The following is a 6,910-nucleotide window of genomic DNA, read 5'->3' as shown; positions in this document are numbered from 1 at the left end:
GCGTGTGGGCACAGGGCAGACGCACCCAGGTGACCACGAGGCAGTGACAGGCGCTGCCATGGGAACACAGGCGACGCAGCTGACCTAGGCTGGGGGACCCCGCGCAGTGGCCCAGAAAATGCTCCAAAGGCAGTGCTGTCTAAGCCCCGGCCCAAGGTGGGGAGAAGGTGGGCTCAGCCAGGCGGAGGGCTCCCAGGCGGAGGGGCCAGCCTGAGCAACACCCGGAGGGCCAAGAGGACGCGGCACTTAACCCTCCACTCTACCTCTTCCCGCCTCCTCTTGGGGGTGGCCGGTGAGGGGGTTCCCAGTGTCTGCTGCCCCAAGTGGCCACAGGTGGCACTTGTAAACAGGAGCCACGCCCTTTGATTTACTGTTACTATTTTTAAAACTTTTCATTAAGATATAATGTGCATGCATTTAGAAATTACTTTTAATTGCTGTAGTGTTTTACAGAAACACTACATATTTTGATATGTAGTATAAATATAAATATGTGTAATACACACAATAGGTAGTACACATGGTTCAAAATATGTAAGGTCTGAAAAGGGGTGCAGTGACACCTCCCTCCGCCCCCTCCCCTGCTCACCTGGCTCCCTTCCCAGAGGCAGCCGATGCTGCCAGCCTCTTGTGCATGTGTCCAGACCCATGCTGCCCACCCCTACATGGCCTCTGCACTTGGCCGGCCGCTTGTGATGCTCTCCGGTCTGCGTCTTGCGCTTTTCACCTGACAATATGCCTCGGAGACTGTTCCTTATCTGTGCATAGAGCTGTGAGATTGCTGGTTTCCTGGCTGCCATAACTTTCTTTAACTAGATCTCCGTAGGCATGCAGTTCACTTGTTTCTGTTTTTGTTTTTGTTTTTCACTGTTACAAAGAACGTGGCAGCGAATGACCGTGTATACTTTGCATGTGTCCAAGGTGCAGGATAGACTGCGAGGGGGCTAGCCACGGCAGGGGGCTTGTGTGCGGGCAATTCTCAGGGATATTGCCACAGCCTGGCAGAGAGGCGAGAGGCAGTGCCAGTTTGCCCTTGAACCAGGAGTGTCAGAAAGCCGCTTTGGCCCTTTAAAAAGGTGTCCCTGCAGGTCCTCAGCCAGGCACCATCAGAGATGCCTTTGTCCCTCCTCCATTCACCCCCAGGCCTGAGCGGCTGATAGTGGGTGAACCCTTTCTGTGGGCCAGGCCTTTGATCTCTTGTTTCCTAAACTTGCTTCATTATTTGAATCACCTGGGCGTGATGCTTAAATTCAAATTCCTGGGCCTGCCCTAGATCTGCTTGAGTCCGTGTCAGCAGGGGAAGACCCTGGAATTTGCAGGTTTTTTTTTTTTTTTTAAAAATACACATCCTCATTGATTTCAGAGAGAGAAAGGGAGAGGGGGAGAGAGAGAGAGAGAGACAGAAACACTAGTGATGAGAGGGTCGTCATTGATCGGCTGCGTCCTGCACGCCCCTGACTGGGGATCCAGCCCGCAACCCGGGCATGTGCCCTGACCGGGAATACGAACAGAGATCTGGATCCCAGGTCCATGCTCAACTGCTGAGCCACACCCGGCTGGCTGGAATTTGCAGTTTTAACCACAGGTGACTCTTCTGATGAAGGCAGCTCTGGTACTGCTCATTCGCAGGATCTCAGTTAATTCCCACCATCCCAACCCCCCATTTGGGGTCATCATTCCCATTTAAGACACAGTAAAGCAAAGCAAGTGAGTGGTTCCAGAGGGGGTGACCCAGGGAGCTGGATATGACATGTCTCCCTCCACCAGCTGCCGAGACCCTTGTGTTTCCTTTCAGGAGCCTCCACCCCCTGGGCTCTTCGGCTTGGCTGCCCTCTGCTGGTTCTAGTGCCCAAGCTCACACAGTGAGGAGCCTGCATGCATCACCCTCCAGAGCCAAAGCTGCTGGCCAGAGGCCTCTACCCAGAGCTCTACGAGGGCTGGGAGACCCGGGCCTTGGAACTGAAAAGGCCCGAAAAGCAGAAGAATTACTAACAATGATCCTGCAAGTTCTCACGCTGCTTGTGTGCTCTGCCCAGGCGCATCCCCTGCCCCATGCCAGCCTCTCTTGCTGTCCAGCCTGGGGACAGAAGCCGTTCAGGAAGGGGGGGGGTCCTGTCAACAGAATGAGGACCTTACATACAAGTTGCTGCTCTTTCTCCAGAGAGGCCAGAGCGGTGGGTGTGGCAGAGACACCGCTTCAGCCAGGTTTCTTCTGATGGTTTACTCTGCCTTAACGTCCCTCCCTCAGAGCCACAGGCCACATTGGATCTCTCCTTCTCAGCCATTTAGTAGAGCTGAAATAAATGGGCCCCTCACCGAAGCCAATTTCCTGCCTGCTTGCTGGGACTGATGGATGTTTTGGGGGCATTCCATTGCTTGGGAATTAAAACATTTAACATGGCTCAGCGTTAAGTCAATTCTTAAATACATTTTCCAGATGCCGCCGTTTCACCAGAGTCAGCCGAATGGGTGGCTGTTGAGTTATCTGTGAAGCTTTCCCAAAATTCCTTTTTGGTGTATGCAGTGGCTCTGGGCTTGGTGGATGGGTGCAAACACGAGGACGCACGGTGCGGAAGCCAGGCCCCCGGGGGCGTGGTTGTGGCTCAGCGGAGCAGACAGGCACTGCCCAGTCCCCCTGGAGGCCGGGAGAGTTACTTCTGGAAATTTGCAGAATGCTCTTGGCCTTTCTGCTCAGGAAGGCAAAGCTCAGGAAGGGGGACAATGGTGGTGCTCCGCCACCTCCCAGGCATTGTGCCCCCTCAGTGCCCATCACAGTGATTTCTCACAGCATCTGTAGGTGGCAAGCCAGGCGTCCTGGCTACTTCTGCTCTGCCACCAGCCCACCCCGCGCTCTCCTCCTGCTCGCACCTGGAGGCGAGGAGAAAGCCGAGTTCCTGACCTCCCCCATGTTCCCTAAGGGATGGGTTGACTTTTAGAAGCAGTGTAGGTAGGTGTAGACACTGGCATATTTTCAGACATCACAGGAGATTATGACAGGAAATTAAAAGACTGGTGTTTGGAGGGTGTGGCCCAGCAGGTGGCATTTAGACTGAGTTGGTTTCTTTTCATTGGCGGGGAAGTGGCCCCGATGTTGCTTCTCTGACCAGATCACCTATGTTGGTACTCGCCCCCCCCCCCCCAGTTTAGCTGGGCTGGGCCAGCTGCTGGACAGGGACACTGGGAGGAAAAGTGTCTGCGCATTTTGAGGAGAAAGGCCCCGGTCCTGCCCAGTGTTCCCTCTGCTGTCCCTGTCCCTGCGTTATCCTGGCACCGACAACAAGCAGCTCTCCTTGCAGTCGGCCTTCACACCCAGCGCCACGCGGTCGTGCCTCGCCTTCCCTTCCCTTCCCACCTGCGCGTTGGATCAGCGCCTGGGTGGGGCTCCTGTTTGGAGGCAGCTGGGCCGCGGGCGCTGTTCCCAGGGCTCTCCCTGGGCTGTTAGCTCACCTCACCACCATCACGACCCGCCTGGGGGTGCTGCTCCGACCCCCATTTCCCAGGTAAGGGGACAGGCTGAGAGGTTAAGGAACTCTCGTCGCAGGCCTCTCAGACGGTGGGATTTGAATGCTGGCTTTTCTATGGTGCACCGAGCAGCCTCCTCTAACTTCTCTAATAAGTCAGATCAGAGAGAGATTCTCTAACTCCCTTCACCTCGTCTGGCGGAGGCCAGCTCGCCTCGCAGCACACGTAATTGGCGGTGGCCTCGGGCAGGGAGACAAATCTAGCTGATGCCCTGCGGGACCGCCGGGGTCTCGGGTGGAAATGCGCGGTCCTCACGGTGCTGCCCCGCTCACCGTTCAGTGCCAGCCCTGCTGTTCACCCCGGCCTCCGTCTCTGCAGCCCTAGTTGGGCGCAGTCCTTACAGTCACCTGCAGGAGGTTCCAGGTGCCGGCCATGGTTCCCATTGGTCAGTGCCCGCGCCACATTGGCTATTTTGAATATCGCCCAGCTGGACCCTTTTGCTGAACTCCCACTTCAGGCCCACTCCAGACACTGAGCCTGGTGGAAGGGGGTGGAAGTCTCCCCGAAGGATTTCCAGGTCAAGTAATACCACGTGGAGTAGGCGCCTGGGCCCACCCTCAGGAGAGAGCATCCCAGAAGAAGCCCTGGCTCTCCCCCACGTGTGTGGTCACCTGGAAGCTGGGCACCCCTTTGAAGTGACTGAACTGACCTCCCCTGGGGGCAGACGGCATCTTCATCGGCCCCCTGCCATGGCCCACTGAGGCCCTACTCTCCACAGTGCTTCTCCATGACCCACCCTGAGGTCCTGGGACGGGACACCTGAGGCTCTGGTGGGCAGCCTGGTGGGTTCCCACTGGTGTCCAGTCCAGCTCCAGGACCTGTGTCCCCAGGAAGGATTTGAGATCGGAGGAATAAACATGGCAACCCACCAGCATGTATCCCCATCAGAATATAAGCTGCTGTGGGCAGGAGCCTGGTCTGTCAGCCCACTGCCCTGGTTCCGGCCCAGCAGTCCCCGTAGGCTGGGTCATGGCTGGTGTTTGTTACGTATTCGTTGAATATATGAGTGAAACCGATTCCCTCCTCACACCAAACTGAACTCAGTAGGACCTTTGATCAGGGAAATGTTGGGTAACTTCAGCTCCAGGGAACCTTGGGAAAAACGATGGGTATATATTCATTTAAATAAAACTTATTGAGAGCCTACTTTTACCAGCCTCTGTGCTGGGCACCGCGGATACAGAGTACACAGCCCTGCCCCCATGGAGCTCACGTTCTGCTGGGCACTGGGGGAGGCAGGTAATGAACACACGTATCAGATAGTGACAAATACTGGAGAGAGAAATAAATCCGGAGGGAAGGATTGGGAGCTTCAGGTGCTGGGGGTGGTGGGGGTGGGGCAGAGCATAAGCTCTAAGTAAAAATTAGGTGGTAAGGGGAAGCCTCACAGAAATGAGGACGACTGGAGCAAAGATTTGAGGGAGGCAGGGGGGCTTCATGCATCTATCTATCTATCTATCTATCTATCTATCATCTATCTATGTATCTATCTATCTATCAATCATCTATATCATCATCTCATCATCTATCATCTATCTATCTATCTATCTATCTATCTATCTATCTATCTATCTATCATCTATCTATGTATCTATCTATCTATCAATCATCTATATCATCATCTCATCATCTATCATCTATCTATCTATCTATCTATCTATCTATCTATCTATCTATCATCTATCTATCTATCTATCTATCTATCATCTATCTATCATCATCTCATCATCTATCTATCATCTATCTATCTATCTATCTATCTATCTATCTATCTATCTATCTATCTATCTATCATCTATCTATCATCTATCTATCATCATCTCATCATCTATCTATCATCTATCTATCTATCTATCATCTATCTATCTATCTATCTATCTATCTATCTATCTATCATCTATCTATCTATCTATCTATCTATCTATCTATCTATCTATCATCTATCTATCATCTCATCATCTATCTATCATCTATCTATCTATCTATCATCTATCTATCATCTATCTATCATCTATCTATCTATCTATCTATCTATCTATCTATCTATCTATCTATCATCTATCATCTATCATCATCATCTATCTATATCTATATCTATATCTATCTATCAATCAATCATCATCTATCTAATTATCTGTCTAATCATCTATCTGTAGCTATATGTATACAGTATCTATATCTAACGATTATCATCTCTGGGCAGAAGGACAAACAAGTGTAAAGCCCGGGAGGCAGGATGAAAGTGCAGGGTGTTTGAGGGCTGGCCGAGTGACAAGGCTGGACCCGGGGGTGGGTGGGGCGGGAGAGGTAGGAGGTGAGGCTGGAGAGGCGGAGACCATGGGGCAGAGCAGCAGGGCCCCGTGGGCAGCACAGGGCTCTGCCTCATGGTTCTGAATGGAAGGCAGTGGTGGGAGGTGGAACCACATAGGATCTTTGCCTTCTTCCCCCCGAACTAAAAGAGAGATCTGCTTATGGAGGGCAAGAGGGTGCCAGCAATGTAAAAGTCAGGCTTCCCTGGCTTTACTGGCTTTTCTTTCTCTTGTCCCATGGGGGTGGGATTTTCTCGATACTTTTTCAAAGGTCCGAATCTGTTCATGAAATCCTTCTACGGAGAAGTGAGAGGCGGCTTCCTTAAGCGACCCCCTGGGAGACGCTTACCTGGGCGGGGACTGCTTGGTGCCGCCACTTCCCCCCCCCTGCTGCCCGGGAAGTCGGGACAGTCACTGCTGGCACTGCTCCCGGGCCCTCAGTGTTTTGCCCATGGCCACAGCGCCTTTTTGATTTTCCAAAACTCCAGGGAACTCCTTTCCACGATTACTCTCAGGTCCTCCTTTGCCAAGTAGCCTTTATCTCCAGCAAGTTTGTGAAAGTGAACATGAGGGCCCCCATGGCCTGTTCCATTTCAGATGCATTTTGGGAGGTCCTGGCCTGGGTGCGCCTGATCGCTCTGGCCTTTGCCCTCAGCAGCTCTCTTCCTGCGACGCCAGGGCTTCTTAGGAAAGGGGCTGTGGCTCCTGGAACTCTGCTGGCCTGTCCTGCATTCTTCACACAGTCTGGCTTTCCTTCGTTGCCCCCTTGGAAAGGGGCCCTGTATCAATTCAATTTGATGAACATTAAGGTAGGAGATTTAACTTGGGACTTTGTTTCCTGGTCCTTCCCTGAATCCTAGACACGGGGAGAGGCTTTTTCCTCTCCCCCCGCTGCTCCCCACACCAGCCCGGTAAGCGAGGAGTTGGCAGGAGTCCCTCTGTGCTGCCTGTAGGTGGTATATCAGGACCCTCTGGACTTACATCCCTGCCAAGAGCCGGCGTAGGTCCTGGACTCAGGCCTGGCTGGATCCAAGGGCTCCAAAAGAGTCCCCAGGGGTCCGTTTCCCATTGCTGTCGCT

General features: G+C 52.9%; 1 protein-coding gene across 1 annotated transcript in view; it reads left to right on the top strand.

The window, feature by feature from the left end:
* The window catches only part of OTOA (otoancorin), a gene marked incomplete at both ends in the record, with an annotated part of 118,253 nt that overhangs the window by 51,933 nt on the left and 59,410 nt on the right, over positions 1-6,910 (top strand). The gene's annotated exons all lie outside the window — the stretch shown is intronic.

The sequence above is a fragment of the Miniopterus schreibersii genome, assembly GCF_964146895.1.
Source record: "Miniopterus schreibersii genome assembly, chromosome: 3".
NCBI classification, from domain to species: domain Eukaryota; kingdom Metazoa; phylum Chordata; class Mammalia; order Chiroptera; family Miniopteridae; genus Miniopterus; species Miniopterus schreibersii.
Note: the sequence above shows the minus strand (reverse complement) of the source record. Positions and strands in the feature narration are given on the sequence as shown.